The following is a 16,871-nucleotide window of genomic DNA, read 5'->3' as shown; positions in this document are numbered from 1 at the left end:
ATATGAGGAGGTGATGCTAACACTCATGACACCATTTTACCTCAAAAAAAGTTTGAAAAGATTCAGAAAAAAATACACATTAAAAAGGTTTGCGAAACTATGATGATTGGCATCGCAAAATCCTGTTTAAACCAAAGTCAGAACTTCATTTACAAAAGCAGTGTTAGCATCAAATGAATTTCACATCATTTGATTTAGGCCTTGACTAAGCGTTTATATTAAGACACGGAGAGACCAATGGGCACAACCTTACTTGAACAAGATCTGTTGATTCTGTTCTATAATCACATATTCACATAATCACATGTATAGAATTAGTACTAGTATTCCGTCCCCGTGAGCTTAGCTCAGTTGGTAGGGACATCACACTATATGTGCAGGAGCCCGGGTTCCCGGGACACTCCACTTATTCACCTTTGAGGTGGATTTTCTAGCCATTAGGTTACTTGACCAAAAAAAAAGAATTTGTACTAGTATTCCAACTTATCTAGAAGTGCACTTCAAGTAAAGTGTAATGCTAGATAGCAGTGGTTAAGTGTAATGCAAGAAAAACAGATTGAAATTTTTACAGCAAAGAAAGGGATTATCTGCTATCAAATGATTTAGTGTATAATGGTTACAAATTGGATAATAATATACAAATCATATGGTTCACTGATTATGTTAAGAATATTGAAATTTCCAACACTAATTGCATCATTTAACTGCTAATTTTCAAGTCAGTTATAAAAGATTCAAAGAATTTCAGAAATAGATATAGTTTGGCAACAATGATTATATAAAAATTAATCAAAATTTATGCAAAATTGATGAGGTTAGATTGTAACAACAGGCGACAATAAAAGACATAAAGCACAGTCTGGAAAGTAGTAGAAACGTTAAATATAGTCCCACATCGTTAGCGCAAAGGTAGAAACAAGTGTTTATAAGAGACACGAAAAGAGTGATAGTCACGACCTTACTTGAACAGGATCTGTTCTATAGGATTGTACTACTGTGTCCTTGATTTCTAAGGAGACAGGAACAAAAATCTGGACGATGAATTATGACCGTGTGATCAGAGCGTGATTAACGGTTCTGTGATGACATCCTACGGGATTCATCATAAGATACTGTAGATGATCGTTCTCAGCCAGCATAGTTTGATTGGGTTGGTCACACGGTTGTCTGACAGATTTCTCAACTCTTTTTTAATTTTTTTTGGAACATGAGTTAATAAAATCGTTACAAAACATTGTACTTTGTTTTCCCTTGCCAACTTTTTCCAAATAAATCCAACAAAAACAAGTAATTTATTTTCCAGTAAATAAATAGATCGATAAGAAGAAGAAAAATCCAAAAACAAAACATAGGTAAAATTTTAATTTAGGTAAAACAAGTGTTGAATATTACCTTTAATTTAGGTAAAACAAGTAAGGAATTTCTTGATACAAATGGAGTGTCTCACATATGCATGCATTTCAAATTGTGGAACAAGACAAGAGGGAGAAGAAAACTAACAAACGGTGAAGGAGACCATGCCAGCCAGCTTCTTTGGGTGGTGAAAAGGAGTTACTGTAGCATGTAGGAGTGTAGTACTTGGATTTGAGTATTATTGAGGTAAGGAAGATGCCACGTTGAAAGGATAAAGTGTTTTTACCATAATTTTTATTTAATTTAAAAATTAATGAACAATAAACTTGCAATAAGGGCATTTATGTAAATGTAATATACTAATATTAGCATGACCTTCTAGAATATTTGAGTTTTAGTCCAAAAGAATATTTAGAAGGTTTAAGATTAAGTGAGGGTGTAAGACGTGCCATGAAAAGCATCCGTTTAACTCGACTTGTTAAAGATTATTTCGGCTCAAAACTCTGCTCGAGTTCATTACAAATTATTTTTTATAATGGAGAAACTTTTACTTAAGCACATACCCAACACTGGACATTTAGGCATATCCAATAAAAATATGACACCTCATTTAACTTGAAAAAAATTTAAAAAAGAAAAAAAAAGAGAAAATCGTTTGTCTTCTTTCTCTATTCTCCATCAGCCAATGTTTATACACCTTGAGCAAACCTCTCTCCACCGAACCTTCACCATAACTGATTTTGATTCTTTCACTCCGACGAAGAATAACAGCTTCCAAATTGATTTTCAAGTCCATGCCAAAATCCTCATAAGAACCTAGATCTCTTTCTCAGTCAGATCTAAAAGCATGATGTATGTGAGATTATCAATGTATGTGAGATCTACGGGCATTATCACAAGATACTGTAGATGATCGTTCTCAGCTAGCACAGCCTAGTTGGGTTGGTCACATGGTTGTCTCACAGATTTCTCCGCTCTTTTTTTTATTTTTTTTGAGTCACAGGATAAGAGACATGATATGATAACTGTATCATATCCTGCCACAATCCAGTGTTTGGTGATACAGCAGGATATGATAAATTAATCTTGAAGCTTATCCTATCGTGTCTCTCTAGTTATAATTCTTATCCTGAATTTGAGCTGGGTTACTAGCATAGGATAAGAAAAAAAATTACTAATTTATTTTATAAAATATATTTTAAAATACATAAAATATAAATAATAAAATAATTAATTTTTAAATATATATGTGATTTTCTCACAGGGTAATTTTATAATTTATATATTCTAAAAAATCAAAATTTTACTAAAATTACAATATTTTAAAATGATTATTAAAAAATTGACAAATAGAGATATTAATTTAAATTTAATAAAAAATTAAATATAATTCTTTTGCAATAGTAGTTTTATTATTTACGTATGAAATATATCATATATTTATTTGACTTATCTAACATGTATATATTATTGAGTTATTTATTTGATCATGATTCATATAAAAAATTAAATTTCTCATGATTTTTATTTGAAATTATATAAAGTTATTTAATTACTTATTTATATTTTTTATTTATAAAATTCTAAGTATTACAAAATAATTTTAAAAAAATAACAATTGTTTTACAAAAGTAATTTTGTCATTTAAATATGTTATATATCTTTATCATATTATTATGAGCTATTAAAAACAAAATATAATAGTTATCATGTTTGTTATCCTGTGTACACCAAACACAAAATATGATAACTGAGTATAACTGTTATCATGCTGTTATCCTATCCTATCATTATCCTATTTTATATCATATCCTGTCACTATGCTATCCTGCGCACCAAACAGGCCCTAAGGGTTGAAGAGAAGGATAGTATCTGAACTTGCTTAATCAATGTGAGGGTTTATCTTGTACTCTTTGTTTGTTTTCCCTTGCAATGGTTGAGGGTGAAAATCAACTATAACTCATGCACCTTAGCTAGCTATTTGCAGATTAATCAAGTACTAGGAAAATGTTGATGCAAATGCAATGTCCCACAAGCGATGCAGTTAAGGAGATCATCCCAGCTTGTTGAGTTAAAAGAGAAGCTACTTTAATCTTGAGGTAGGGAATATGCCACGTTTACAGCTTAACGTTTTTTTACCATAACCCTATAAATTAAAATTAAATTAGTAGATAGCATTATTTCCAATTTTTGATAAGTTTTATTAACTAAAATATAACTTTTTTTTTAAGTGGCGACTTAATTTTTCTCTTATTTCCATTTCTTTAAGTTTTATTAAGTTAGGCGGTACAACTTAAATCTTTCGACAACAAAATGAAGCATCGTAATTGAAAATATCACAATAAACAATGAATAATAGAAGCATCCGGGTACATAATAGCTACAATATTAAGGTATGACTTAATTAGATTTCTTGCAAAACAAAACTTATAATTTATAAATGATACTCCGTCCCAAGATAAATAATCTAATTTTGACTTGGTGCACTATTCATATGATCTCTTTTACCTTATTTTTCTACTAATATATGCTTGCAAATATTATCATATGAGATATTGTTTAATTTGTCTCGATGCATATTTTCAAATACACAACTTTTATAATTTTTGATAATACATAACCAAAGATATTAACGATTAAAGATGTGCATTGACAAATATAACTGTGGTCAAACATGTCATTTATTCTGCGACAAAGGGAGTAATTTTTTGAACTCACATTTTAAGGTAGGCTTTAATCATTATTATTCTTTCTTCCCTTTTTATAAAGAACAATTTGAAGAAATCACGCAGACTAATGAAGCTAATTTTTCTCATTAATAATTTTAAAACTTTATTTTTATTCCAAAACTAACCCTGGACTAGCATGAGAAATAAGTCTCTATTTTTTTTTTGACGCAGTCTCTCTAATTAATACACTAGCATTATTTGATTTTATCTATTAAGGGCATAAATGGTATGTGTATTTAATAAAGAATAACTTTAATAAGTGTTTCTTATAAAAAGAACGCGAGAGTATTAGCGCTAGGGTTGGGAACAGGCCAGGCCAGACCTTGATAGGCCTGAGCCTGGCCTACGATTTTTCTTCAGGCCTGAGCCTGGCCTGCGGCCTATCAAATGTTATTTTTTTTGGTCTGGCCTGAGCATTTTAAAAGTCTGGTCTGACCTTGTAGCCTATTTAAAAGCCTGTGTTACATTAAAGTTTCTCTATATAGTCTTTTTAAATAGGCTAAACATACCTTAAAAAGTTCACATTTAAATTTTTATAATTTCTACAACATTAAGAAAAAGCTAATAATATGATTAGCACAATAATTAAAAACTACTAAAATAACAAATGCGATTACGACAAAGTCGCCATAATACAAATTGTTTGCTAAGTGTAGTCAGCAACAAGCCAACAACCAAAATATAGGATGAGTTGCTACTTGCTCGAGAGAATGAGAGATGGAATGGAGGTAGGGTTTCTACTTTTAATTTATATGCGTGAAATATAAAAACAAATATATTTTCTCTATTTTGTTAAAAAAAAATATTTTCTCTAATATTTTGTATTTATATAAATAATATTTTTTATAAGATATAAATAATAATAATTATAAACAGGCCGGCCTATAAGGCTTTGTAGGCCTTTTTAGAAGCCTAAGCCTGACCTATTTATGTAAACATGCCGTTTTCAAAGCCTAAGCCTGACATTTTTAATAACTAGGCCAGACTTATACAGGCCAGGCCGAAGGCCCTTGTAGGCCGCCTGACCTATTCCCAACCCTAATTAGCGCGCATATCATTCAACATAAGGTAATTTCCCTCTATAAATAGTGCACTTTCATTTCCACTTAGTATTAAAATGTAGAAAAGATTTGAATCCTCTACTTTTTGGCGACTTTAACTTTCAACCCGATTCACCACCTACATGCCCTTTACACCCGGTCGTTCCAAAGAACACTGCCCCTGCTGGCACAGAGTTAGTTGAGGCTTCTTCCTCGAGTCCTGTCATGACCGTGCACTCGACGAAAGAACTTTACAAGTGGCATTGCCCTTCTTCACTCACGCGATAAGTACAGTTCACTGATTTGAATCACTTAAACTAAAGCTCTGATATCAAAAGACAAAATTGTTAAAATAATAAATGACAGTATTAACAAATTTAATACTACTATTAACTTTTTAAAATCCTTTGATTTTTGTTTCTGGAATTTAAATCCTGTCAATGAGTTTCTATATTTCAAACAAAACTAAATTATTTTTGTCACTCTCAAGTCAATATCTTTCGCTATACATTTACGATAATAACGAAGACTGATATTTATTAGAGTGATTTTTAGTAAATGTAGTCTTCTTTTAATATGTTAAATGTTGATTGGAGTCGCGCGCTTATCCATAATGAAGTGACCAATGTTCATCCCTTAGACACCACCAAATTGACATTCTTCATCCTGCATCAATCTTGCATTTAAGCTCTCCAGTTATATGCAGATTTGTGACAAACTCGCGTCGCGTGGAACTTGGATTGTATGTCCATTGCTAGTATGCTGGCAATCCCTTTGTATTGAGAAATCAGATCATTTATATATCCTCCTCACCTTGTAAAACAATGCCAATCATTTTCAAAACTAGTAAGTAACACAATGTGGACATTGTAATTGACATTGAACATCACCACTCACGAGAATGAAGGCAAAATCTAGTTGAAAGACAACTCTCCATAGGCATGGTTTACTCAATAATACACTTTTTACAAACTTACTAACCTCTGCATTGTACTTTGTACCCAATATTGTCAAGCTCGTGACAAGTTTAATCATTGACAGTAGTATGGTAGTTTAAATAAAAAAAGGAAACTAAGCAACATATATAAGATTTGAACTTAAATGAATATATCATGTAATATGTGGTACCAAAAAAGTTCTTCACTATTATGCAATCTGCTATCACAGTTGAGTAAGCTTGGCAATGAGGAAGCCTTCAAAAACTTTATATGGCGCCGATTAAATCAGAATTCCAAAATTAATGTCAGTATAATATGTACATGGAGTGTTTTGAACATAAATAATTTGTTTTTGGAGATAATTTGAGTCTTGTCATACAAGTCTTCTCTAAATTTAATCAAAACTCAGTGGCTCCAATAACTTCAATGCACCAGTCTCTGCATATAGTACAACATTCATTACAAAACTGGGTTAGAATTAGAACTATTAATAAAAAAATCTTATCATCAATATATACAACCAATATAACAAAAAGTAGATCCTTAATGATTATATTGCAACTAATGTTCATTATCAAGTTAAATTATAACACAACTATAATTGCTTTTATCAGGAATATATTCAAGTACCTAAATGGTGGAGGTCCTTCCAAGAGGATAAATTGTTGTCTGTAACTTGTCCAAATTTATATAGGAGGGCTGCATTAAAGTAGGCCCTATTCATCCAAGTAGAGGACTCAAGCAGGGAGATCCCTTATCTCCTTACCTTTTCATCATGGTGGTTGAATGACTAACATCACTTATTAATAAAGCGGCGGCTAGCGGAGAACTACACGGTGCTAAAATATGTAGAGGGATATTGACAGTGTCCCATCTACTTTTTGCTGATGATTATTTACTTTTACGGGTCTAATTTATCTAAAACCAGGAAACAATTCGACTTAGAATAGTCAAATCAGGGTACTTGGTTAGGTTCCAATTAGTGCTGGAGAAAGGCAAGGGGTTTCTAGAACCTAATGGTCAATATACACTAAATTAAATAATCATATGAAATGTGGTTAACATACAAAGATGATGTTTTGTTTTTGTTTTGAAGTAACCAATATGAGAGGGACTATTGCAGAACCAATATGTTAAAGGTTATATAATAAATTTGTGTTGTTAAAGATTATAATGTGGTTAACATTCTGTTAATTGATGTGCTTATTATAATATGGTTAACAAACAACTAACCAATATGAGAGGGACTAAACAAAGGAAGTAATTATCTGGAGTCATCTGCCAGGCCTCACAGCAGCACTGCATACAAACTGAAGTGATCTGATTTTAAAGGTTGTGATATGAGCAAAAAAAGTCTGATTCAACATTGTTGTGTTTTTAAATATAAAAACTGACATGAAAAAAAGAAAGATCTGATCCGACACAATAAAGAATCATGGATATATCACTTGTATTTATAAAATGAATGTGCAAGATCAACTCCCTAGTTTCCCTTAATTCTTGATGGTTTTAGTTATTACGCCATCCAACTGCATTACAGAAAAGCTTTTAACAGAACCTTGTTTCAAAGAAGCCTTCACAAAGTCACAACCTTCTAATACTCAGCAGGATTTAGAATGTGCGACGAAATCTCCAAATCACTATTTGGTTTTAACAGAAAACCCTAATCTTACAACGCACAAAATGTATTTAAATACTATGGTTCATATTACAACATCACCCCTAAGCCAAACCCCTAGTCACCACCCCACAACAAATGTTTGGGCTTGGTCCAAGGACAGCTGTCTCTTCGCTCCGCTCGATTGGCCCTGCGCACTTAACAATGATTATGAGCCATACTCAACAACAGCTGACAAACATTGTTCCTTTGACTCATTTTTTTGTTCTTTGCCCTCTTTGAAATTGGAGTTCTTTCATTTATCATCAGCTACTGAGATTTTCCTCCTATTCTTCTGCCTCTTTTCTTTTCAGCACCCTGCATCCAGAATTGTAACAAAATAAGGAACAAATCTAAAACCACAAGTTTCATAAAACCGCAATGCCTACTTCATCAAACTACAGTCATGATCTCATTGTTTTGATCATTACATATAAGCAGAATTGTTATTGCAGATTTGTTATGTACATGACAAATAAGAAAATTACTAATGTACAACAAGTGTAAAATAGTAAAGGAAAAAAATACAAAACTAACAAAAAATAATTTTAGCATTGATCTTCATTGAGTTAATGAGTTACATACGCCGAAGAATATCCAATGGACTTGTTTGAGCACTTTGAGAACTTCTGTAAGTGTTCAATTTGTTCGTTTTTCATCACTCTCTGGTTCAGCGAGAGATTTGCAACTGAAACCATATTGTCGACAACTTGAAGCAAAAAATGGCATCTTTCCATAAGTCACAGATCACTGTTGAACATGAAAATATCAGAGTCTTATTAATATGTCAAAAATAAATTACTAATAATAATTGAGAGAAACTAACACATGGTTTGTACTTGCCTCCCAACATAATTAGTGAAAATGATCGATCAGATAGACTTGACACAAACATTCAAAGAATTGAGTTGGAACAAACCCCACTCCTCTCTCAAAGCAATCACTTTAGGGCAATTGTGTATTTCAAGCCATTTCAAACGGGAAGGCAAACATCCTCTACGTAACGATTCCAACTCTGGAGAATCGTACAAATACAAGGAATTGAGTTGGAACAAATTCCAGTCCTCACCCAAAGAAATTAATTTTGGGAAATTGCTTATTACAAGTTCACTCAAGTTGGAAGGTAAACCTCCCCTTGGAAATGATTCCAGCTGTGGGAAGTTGTACAACCCTAGATAAATAAGATTGGTGAATAAGTGTAGTCCAAAGGGCAAGGAGGGGGAGCACCAGCTTTTTATACAAAGTCTACGAAGAGAATTATAACAACACAAATTCAAAGAGGGACATTTTACAAAACCTCTAAAATCAAACTCCAATTTTTCAAGAATGGTATTGTTCACTAAATTTTGCTCCACAGAGAACTCGGTGTAACGATTTTCCCAAAGGACAAACTTTTTCAAGCTGGTCGGAAATTCGTTTACCAAAATCCGATCACATCTCTTTAGATCTAACTCAGTGATACTATCACCCTTGGGAATTGATACCTCCAGCATTTGACAATCACAAATCTTCAATTTTTTTAAAGACGGAAGGTGTTGAGGCAAGATCCTTTTCAATTTGGGACAATGTTCTATAGAAAGATTTTTAATCAAAGGAAAGCCTTCAAGACATAACAATTCCTCCAACTTGTTGCATTTACTAATCTTCAATTTTTGTAAAGAAGGAAGGTGTTGAGGTAGGGCCGTTTTCAATTCGGGACAATTGCTAATAGAAACCGCTTTAAGCAAAGGAAACCCTTCAAGACATAACCATTCCTCCCAATTGTTCATCTCATAAAATTTCAAAACTTCAAGGGACCTGAACGGGAGAATTGTTGAATTATTATTGTCATAAAACTCTTCGCCGATGATCTTTATTCCATCACAATGTGAAATGGAAAGATACTTGAGACAAGGAAGCTGACCAAGTGGGGCAAATGAGAACATAATCCACAACTCTTCAATTTAAGAGATACTAAGTTTGGTAAATGGCAACCCCTTAGCCAATTTGGAAAGCAATTGCCATTGTAGTATTCAACAGTGAGCCTCTTCAAGTTGCTATTTGGTTGAAGAGCCTCCAAGACATCCAGTTCTCTTCCATTGTTATTGAATTTCAAACCTTCACTATAATTCATAGATAATCTTTCTAGATGCTTCTTATCTTTCAGATTTGCTTCTGAAGCATCCGCAGGATTAATGACATTTTCCAACCCTGAAATAGAAAGTTTCCCTTGAAGATGATTGAGATTATCCAACTCCTTAATATCAAACTCACACTTCTCACCCACAACAAAATGACTCAAGGTTTGAAGATGGTTTAGCCTCCTTATCTTCCTTGGCATCTTCTTTATATAAGTTCCTTCTAGATAAAGATGACGTAAACGAACAAGTTTGTAAAAATCTAAAGGGAGTTCAGTTAATTTAGAACACTTTTCCAATATTAGTGTCTCTAAATTATAGAGCTCGCAAATAGAATTAGGCAAGCTTAAAATCTTTGTGCTTGTCAGGTCTAGATAGCGCAAAAGCTTTAAATTGCCTATCTTATCTGCTAGCTCTGTGAGTTCACAACCACAGAATGACAACATCCGCAAATATTTTAGTTTTGAAAATATATCACGTTGTAGGTTGTTGCTTATCGTGATGTGTTCTCCATCATAAACTCGTCTTTCTACCAACAGGCTGCGTAATCCTTTAATCTTACAAATTTGCTTTGATATTCTAGCATCATCTTTCAAATCAAGAGAGCACCAAATGTGGCGTGTCTTTTCACATATATATTGCCCCTTATCATCCTCAATCTGTAAGCAAAGTTTTAGGGACTCTGATTTCGCCAAGTCACTGACAAGATCATGCATGACGAAACTGTTATTATCCTCAAAATATAGTGATCGTTGGAAAAATGAAATTGACTCTAGATCATTGAATAATTCATTACCCAACTCCTCTTCACTTTTGCCTCCTCTGCAACACTTTAGCAAACCTTCTGCCATCCAAAGGTTGATTAATTGGTTCTTGTCATACGTATAACCCTTGGGAAATATGGAACAGTAAGCAAAACAACGCTTCAGGTTGGAAGGAAGATTATGGTAACTCAATCTCAATACTGGGTTTATTTTACTGTCACTCTCTGATAAACACCACAAATCAGTCTCCAATATCTTAGCCCATTCACTTTGAGAGAATTTTCTTCGCAAGAGGTTCCCCAATGTTTTTACCGCTAATGGCAACCCTCCACACTTGTCTATAATGTTCTTGCCAATTGATTCATGAATTGGATATTCACTCACATTTCTGTTATGAAAAGCAAGTCTCACAAATAAACTCCAACAATCGCTCTCCTCCAATGGCTCTAAATCAAGCAACATGGAGGATTTCATTGATGATGCAACCTCCTTGTTCCGTGTTGTCACAATAATCTTACTTCCAGAAGATCCTTTGTTAAAGGGAAGTAGCAGATGGTCCCAAATTTCCCCATTTTTGTTCCAAACATCGTCCAAAACAAGCAAATATTTCTTTCCTGTTAGCCTCTGCTGCAATCGACATTGAAGTAGTTCCAAGTTTTCACTATTTACTAAAGAATCCAATGACTCAAGAATTGCTTTAGTGAGTCCAACAACATCAAAAGATTCTGAAACATAGACCCAAGCTTTAAGTTCAAAGCTCCCCTGAATCATGTGGTCGTTGTACACAAGTTGAGCAAGGGTTGTCTTACCCATCCCACCAAGACCAACTATGCTGATTATTGGTGCATGGTTGCTACTACCATTATCTAAAAGTAAAAAATTAATAATTTTCTCTTTATCACCCTTTCTACCACATATGCTGGATTCATCCACCAAAGACGTCATTGGAAGTCTTTTTGAAGATTTTGGCCCGATTTCAAGTTCATTATGAGCACACCTTCCTTCTTTCAACCCCAAGCTGCCCTTTTGCTTTGCAAAATGTTCTAGCTTGTCCAGCAAATCTTTCATCCTAGAAGCAAATTGATTAGTCAAAGATGAAACGTACCGTCGCACCCTGCTCTTTTGCTGTACATTAGTAGCAATTTCATCTAACAGTTGATCTACTTCATATACCTCATGTTTTAGTTGATCAAGCCAATTCTTCACATTTTGGTTTTGGTACTGCTTTGTCTCTGCATCATCCAACAATTGATTGATGGAATTCAGTGTGATTTCAAGTTTTTCTACCAACCCTTTATTGAAGAGGTCTTTGAAGTCTCTTGAGGCAAACCTCTCAAGAGTGAATTGAAAGAAAGAAGAAAGAAATGCTCCAGCAATCAACTCTGCCATGATATTGTGAGAGAGAGGCTCACTGCAAGATAATAGTATGTTATCTTCTTTTAATCAAAATTGAATAAATTAAAACAATGGACTGTTTGAATATTAATACACTATGCAAATATAACAACTATATATGTTGCAGACTATCTTCATTGCAAACAACTAAGAATGGTCACTTGCTGATATAACTAAATTATATGTGACTTTACCCACAACTGCGATCAGAAGGGGCTGAAACCGCTTGATGCTATAACTGACCTCCAAGATTAGACGGTCTAGTGGACCGGATACCGGTGGTGAAGACAAAAACTAAAATTATTTGTGACTTCATCATAAGACCGCATCATAAGATAAGTTTACTGATCTCTATTTTATTTTATTTTATTCTCGTTAATGTTAGTTGAATTATTTAAATTTATATGTGGTTTTGTTATTCTGAGTAGGTCCAATTTTTACAACATTTACCACCTAAACAGTACTTATGAGATACTTAAACTCGGTATATCAAACCACTTACAAAATTAGTTTAATTATCTTTAAGCTTTTAAATTTTCAACGATTTATTTAATAAAGAATATAATAATTTTACCTATAATTAACTTTATCAAATGATTATATGTTGATCATCATTATAATTTAAAGTGGAAGATATAAATTTTGGAGTGATACAATTTTTTGTTTTGTGTTTGAGACACATAATATTAATAAGATAAGGGTAAATGATCATTTACCCCCCTGCAAAATAAGCAAATTTTCGTTTACCCCCCTGCACAGATTTTTTTTCTGTTTACCCCCTTGCAAACAATAGATTCCCTCATTTCGCCCCCTGGGTGTACAGCAGGACAAGTGACTATGCAAACCTGTTGACGTGGCTTGTACATGTGGAAAAAATCATTTATATTTATTTTTTAAATTCCACGTCAGATAATATTTTTTAAAAAAATAAAAAATATTTTTTTCCTACAAAATAAAAAAAAATTCTGTTTTGTTTCCCCAAATTTTTTTTTAAAAATTCCTACAAAAAAAATTAATTTTTTTTTCATACAAATGATTTTAAAAAAATTTCCTCGCAAAATAAAAAAAAAAAGAATTTTCTTATTTTGCTCCTAAAATAAAGATTTACTCCGAAATAAAGTTTATTTCCGAAATAAAAATTTTAAAGATTTATTTTCAAACTTTTTGAATTAAAAAAAACATAATCTTTATTTTTTAAAAACAAAACTTTATTTTTTGTGATTCTCTTTGAATTAAAAAAAATAGAAAAAGATTTTCAAAAAAAATATAAAATAGAAAAACAAGTTTTATTGGTGTTTTCTTCTTCTATCAAAACCATTTGCCCTAAAACTAGAAAAATATAAAGAAGCAGAAGACAATAATGAAGTAGAAGATGATTTCGGCGACGGAAGAAGACGACGACGAATACAATCATGACGGTGGAAGCAAACGATTACGGCGAAGATTCTGTTTTTTTTAATTCAAAAAGATTTGAAAATAAATCTTTATTTTTGGAGTAAAATAAGAAAATTCATTTTTTATTTTATTTTAGGAAAAAAATACTCAATAATTTTGTATGAAAAAAAAAGTTATTTCTAGGAAATGTTTTTTAAAATTTTGAAAAAAAAAAAAAATCGTTTTCTAAATTTTGTAGGAAAAATAATTTTAATTTTTTTAAAAAAATATTATTTGACGTGGAATTTAAAAATAAATATAAATGATTTTTTTTCCATGTGTACAAGCCACGTCAGCAAATTTGCACAGTCACTTGTCCTGCTGTACACCCAGGGGCGAAATGAGAGAATCTATTTTTTGCAGGGGTAAACAGAAAAAAAATCTGTGCAAGGGGTAAACGAAAATTTTCTTATTTTGCAGGGGGGTAAATGATCATTTACCCATAAGATAATATAATTGAAAAATAATAATTAATTAATATGACATAATTAAGGTTGAGATTAACACTGATTTTTGTTCAAATTTATCTGTTATTGAAAGATTAAGTTTAGTAATAAAGGAAGAGAAGAAATTACCTGAAAGTGTGAGAAAAAACAAACTGAGATCTTTGTCAGGAAAACACAAACTAAGATCTGCAAAGGAGAGAGTATAGAAAATTAGAGAAAGATATATAAAAATGTGAAATATGAAATTTGAGTACTACCAACTAACTGAAACTATGAAATATTTAGAGAGAAATTACTTGAATAAATTTGTGTGGAACAAACAAAGACACAAACTGAAGCTGTAGAGAGAGAGAGAGAAGACTTAGAGGAAAGCACAAATGTCAAAGATGAGTAAATTAAGAAGTAGAAGATGAATGATACCTTTTTTATATCAACTCACCGACCATATACGCGTCTTTCCACTTCACTTGCAACTTGCAAGGAAATTGTGGGTGTAACTTGTAGTAAAATTGCTCGTAAAAAAACAATTGAGTAAAATTAGAGTGAGTTAGTAAATTCAATTGGAGTTAATGTCTAAGTACGATAAACTAACTTATTATTAGTTTGTTTGATAATTAATGAGACGTGTTTGAAAACAAAGCTTTTTCTAATTAGCTTATAGTAATATGAGATGTTTTGAGATGTTATTTTAATTAGCATTTAAGCTTATAACTCATAACTTTTTATTATTTATTCCACGCAACTGTGTGTTTGCGAGCTAGTTTTCAAAAAACATAATAGACAAAGTCCATTTTCAATCATAATGTTGGGAAGCTCCTACTTCAGTAGCGGCGGACAACATTTTTAAAATTTCTCATTTTTATAATATCCGCTACTTAAGTAACGGAAGGGTATAATTGGAAATGAGAAGAGTTGCATCATTCAAATTAGCATCAATCCAAAACAATAAAGAAAAAAAATAGAAAAATTTGCATAATATTAGAGGTGTGTTATTTGAACAACAATTTTGGAACAACTTTTGGGACAACTTTCTTTTCCCGTATTCTTATTGGACAATAATAATAGAGAGAGAAAAAGGAAGAGAGTGAATAAGAATGTAATGTAAGTATGAGAGAGAAAGTTGTCAAAAGATATTCAGAAATTGTTGTACAGATATCATTTCTCTAATATTATAGCATTTAAAAACACATATTTTTTGCTTTTAAGGACGGTTTCAATGGCTAGGCTTACTCCAACAACAAAAGGAGAGCTTGGCTTAGGGAACATGCAACTTTATGCTTAAAGTGAGTATGGTTGTTAAATTATATAGTAATGTTCATTTTCTTTTTCACTTACACAAAATGTAAGTATTCCGTTTAAACTTTGAAGTTCACCATTGTCTAGAATTTCCAACTCCGGGCCTTATTTTTAAGGATAAATCAAGCACACTTACTTAGTAACAGTATTATGTTTCAATTCATAATCTCCTCCTAAAACATTCGTAAGTAAGGGTTGTTTGCCCGAAAACAAAATTGTATATCGATGCAACCTGCAATGCTTCTTCTTGAAATCACTATATCCCCAACACATAAGTCTAAAAGCACTATTCTTTCCATCATAGTTGCATCAGCTACTTAATATGATCCCTAATCTTGTTGTATTTAAATTCCAAAGTCAGATTCAACTTAAAACTAAACTTTTTACCGACACTTTGATTTTAAGCTACTATAGTTGTGTATTTTGGACATTTTCCCCATAGTTTCCTATGATATACATTCTTTATTTGGTTATAGGAAACTATGGGGAAAATGTTTCACTTGCATTCAAAAGTCCTTACTGGTTTAAGAGTTATACTATTAAACCCCTGTTTTAGCCTTTGAAAAGCTATATTGCAACCTATTAGGCAATTCTGAGTTATAATGCTTATATTGCTTTCTCCACTTGCACCCTGATTTAATTTTATCTATTGGGACTGTTAGTAAATTTCTATTCCATTTCTACACAAGATTTGAGATTTAACCATTTGTGAACTTAGTATTTGGCAAATCCAAATTGTGGGAGAAAACCCCATGTGGAAATCATTTTTCATTTGAAAATTATGTCATTCTGTTGTTGAGCATTTTTACACCATTTGGTACAAGTTTGATATTCAATAGCTCTTAGTCTATGTTTTAGGTAGTGTTATCACTCAATTTCAAAACATTTCTGACTTGTATTATTCTTTTGACCCTCTTTAGTCTTAACAAGTGCCTCAACAAAAGACCTGTCCAATATGTTGTTCAAGCACAAAGTTATTGCAATCATCTATAAAGCAGGGATGACAGAAGTTCTGTTAGAGACACAAGTTTCCTGCAATCATCTAACACAAGCCATTCAAGCATTGAATGGTTTTCGATGTTCCCAGGGAGACCTTCTAAGTTGCAACACTCTTTAAATGTTATCCGTTTTAATACAGAATTTAAAAATTAAGAGTTCATAAATACAAATACAGAATTTGGAGATAAGTGTATGATGACTCAGATAGGTCAGAAGGACATCAACTATGGCAAAGCATATCAACTGTCGTCGTTCACTTCTCCAAATAATATGGGCTCTGTTTACTATCATTTTCTAAAATTTATGTTCATTTTAAATTGCAAACAAGGAGATGAAAGACTCCTGTAGTAAATAATTGTGATACAGAGAAAACAAAAAAGGCAAGCTAGAAAAAATGCATTTGGATGATTAAAAAACTAAAAATTTTTGTCTACCATAAAAAATATCGAAATACTCTCTCAGTCCCAAAATATAAGCAAAAAGTGATCAACTAAAGTTGATGTATTTGATTAAAAATTTAGTCCAAATACATCCACTTTAGTTGACCACTTTTTGCTTATATTTTGGGACGGAGGGAGTAGTTCTTAATATAAGAAAAATTCATTTTTTAAATACATTGAGATATTGATGTATTTAAAAAATGAATTTTTTCTTATATTAAGGACTAAAAAAAATGATAAAAGTGGCATGAAATGACACATCA

The 16,871-nt window shown here is 32.1% G+C and overlaps 1 non-coding gene and 1 pseudogene across 1 annotated transcript; one reads left to right on the top strand and one right to left on the bottom strand.

Moving 5' to 3' along the window:
- The first annotated feature begins 952 nt into the window (after positions 1-952).
- On the top strand, positions 953-1,177 carry LOC123893371. The gene has a single exon (XR_006803473.1). It is a non-coding gene; the product is annotated as a small nucleolar RNA U3 (small nucleolar RNA).
- Positions 1,178-7,493: 6,316 nt separating this feature from the next.
- LOC123890073 lies at positions 7,494-14,270 on the bottom strand (annotated as a pseudogene).
- Between the last annotated feature and the right edge of the window lie 2,601 nt (positions 14,271-16,871).

The sequence above is a fragment of the Trifolium pratense genome, linkage group LG6 (genome assembly GCF_020283565.1).
Source record: "Trifolium pratense cultivar HEN17-A07 linkage group LG6, ARS_RC_1.1, whole genome shotgun sequence".
Taxonomy (NCBI): domain Eukaryota; kingdom Viridiplantae; phylum Streptophyta; class Magnoliopsida; order Fabales; family Fabaceae; genus Trifolium; species Trifolium pratense.
The sequence above is the reverse complement of the archived record's forward strand: the minus strand, read 5'-3'. Positions and strand labels throughout refer to the sequence as shown.